This window comes from Rhagoletis pomonella, unplaced genomic scaffold (genome assembly GCF_013731165.1).
Source record: "Rhagoletis pomonella isolate Grant_MI unplaced genomic scaffold, Rhpom_1.0 Rhpom_scaffold_00002, whole genome shotgun sequence".
NCBI classification, from domain to species: domain Eukaryota; kingdom Metazoa; phylum Arthropoda; class Insecta; order Diptera; family Tephritidae; genus Rhagoletis; species Rhagoletis pomonella.
The window spans coordinates 26,600,443-26,603,333 of NW_023458556.1; positions in this window are offsets into that span (position 1 = coordinate 26,600,443).

The window sequence follows — 2,891 nt, forward strand, 5'->3', positions numbered from 1 at the left end:
AAAAAAAAACTTTATTAAAAGTCAACAGATTAATTAAAAGTGGACGTCTGTACACATAATGACTCGAGCTAAATTGAGTATATAGATTACCCTTGCCATAAGATAAGTTTTTACTGAAATTTAGCCAATTCAATATTCCAATAACTACTGATGTGAAGGAAACTTGATTTTTATAAGAAAGGTTCATCACTCTAGCTTTCAATATGGCTGCGATTCCACAAACTGAGGCCTGCAAATAAAGTTGAATGGAAATTCACTGCTTTTCAGTTCGTTTACAAAATATTTAAAAAAAGGCCGTTAAAGGGATGAAAATTGCCAATTTCGAAAGCTACAAAAAAAAAAATTGCTTGGACTTATGTTCTCTTATGAAAAAGGAACATATTAATGGACAAAAACTCATGTCGATGCGTTGAGTAGAAATGAGTGAAAAAAGCCCTGCGAGAAACACATTATAGACCACACCTTCGAATGCTCTACATATCCGATTCGGAAGAGTCGAATGAGGATAATAGCTCAACAGCAAGTTTGCGGACAAGTGCAGCTACAAAAAAAAACGATTATTTAGGAGTGTTGAAGCCCAAATTCAAATTAATCAACGGGTTAAATGAAATATTTTATACGGAAATCAAATGAACGAGAAGGCTAAGAAAACTTCATTCCAAAACATTTTTAAAGAGGGTTGCCACATGTTTGGGAAATCAAGATCAGTTTAATTAACAACCTTTAATGAAATATTGTAATATGGGTGTCAAACGAGTAAGGTTTACGAAAAGTTTATTTCGGGAATATTTTTGACGAAGGTTGCCACCTGGTTAGAAATTCAGCATCGACTTATTTAGCAACGAAAATTAAAGATTTAAATATAGATTTTAAACTAGATAGAATTAAAAAAGGATTTATTTTAAAAGTTTAGAAACTCAAATAAAATTTTATTAAGTTTAATGAAATATTTTGATATGGGCGTCGAACGAGAGAGGTTTAAATAAGCTTTATTTAAAATTTATTTATTTAAAAGTTCTGAATGTGGGCGGTACCATTCCAAAAAATAGTTGGCTTTAAAAAGAGGTTAAATTATATATAGAATAGTGAAAAAATTACGACAATAATGGGGTTTCAATAAAGCAGTATCTCCTCAATATACATACACAGTACAAAAATTGATCACATTTTCCTAATTTTAGTTATGAGTTTACCCACAAATACATAAAAAGAAAATTAAAATTAAAATAAAGAAGACTTTAACTGCTTTAAAAATCGAAAATTTGTCACTTTATAAAGCTCTTTAAACCTATTTAATTTTTTATGAATAGGGCCATTAGTATTTAACTTGTTGCGTTGGTACATGTTTCAACTTTGTACACCCAGCGACAAAAGATAGCACATCACTATCTTTACCAGTTTTGAATACGTCTCTTTTGATTTTATTTAGGTTCATTATTTTTATATAAACGTATAGCTCTTTATCTAACAAGTACCATATAAGTCTAAATTTCAAGCTTTGTACAAAAATTAAAAAAAATCCACAAATTTTTCATCTCAATTCCAAGCATTTTAATTTTAATTTCTAAAATAATTTTTGTTATGCACCTTGAAAAAAGAAAACGAAAAGTAGTTGTTTTGGTCGCCGGGTGTATATGTAAATTACCAATTCGTTTTCAATGCTACTTAATACTTACTCGATTTTGTAGACTCAAATACAATTTGAGGTTTATACTATATAAAATAATTACCAGACTTCCTCAAAAAGACATACTATATGTCAATATGTATATAGTACATTTCTGCAATGAAAGGCTTGCCGCATTCATATTGTTGCATTTAACCGCGAAAAATAGGCAAACAGGTCAGCTGTGCCACACTCTTACAAACATGCGATTATTACAAACATATGTACATACATATATACTGCAAGGCATAGCAATGTTTCGAAAGCACAAAAGCTATCCACAATGCGGTGAAATCAAATTAACGTACTTTTTCCGGTCGAAAATGACATTGATGAAGGTTGCAAATCAAATTTACGCACAGCAAATGCAACCAAGCTGTTTGTGTGTGAGTCAGAAAAGTAATAGTAGCAGAGCAAGCTGAATGGGAAGTGGAAAAAAGGCATGCAGTTGGAAGTTAGGTAGCAGCTGTTGGCTGGCACAAAATGAACAAAAATGACGAACTGCATAAAAATGTAGATTGGCTGTAGTCGTTGACAGTAAAGCAGGCAGTGCATGAATTAGCGTGTAGCAAGTTGTTGGTGGAAAATTTTGTATATGTATGTGCGTACATATGAAGTCCTTTTGCTTTCGTTTAAATTTTTAGCATTTAATTTTACACAACAATTAGGCTGGTCTGCTTGTTGCTATGTAAATACTAGTATATATCTACGTGAGTGAAATATTTCTTTAAATTTATTCATATCTATTTTTTCAAAGTGTTGATAGAGTTAATAGATAGCTGGGTTATGCCGATTTATGGCGTGGAACATTAGTCATAATACAGAACTTCTGTGCTCTGGAAACAAAACTTTTGTTTGTATTTGGACGTACAATATTAAGTTGGACTAGATGGCACTACATTGAAGTATGTTAGCCTCACTTGCCGGTAAGCTAATCAGTTCGTCGAACACAATTCGGCGCTACAAACACTTGTTGCTGTCAATTTAAATCCATTGATATGCCATCCATCTTGTGGAGAACTCTCAGCCACAGCGGGAATCTTGTGTGCCAAATACTATTTGCGATATCTCTACCCGACTCCGTTCTCGTGTGGTACTCAAACGAAGGATCAATTACAAAGGGTATATACATACATACACGATGTGTTGAAACAACGTGCCGGCAATCGTTCGCCTAGCACAGTACTCCCGAAGTAATTACGGGCTCGAGTAAAGTGAAAAAAAA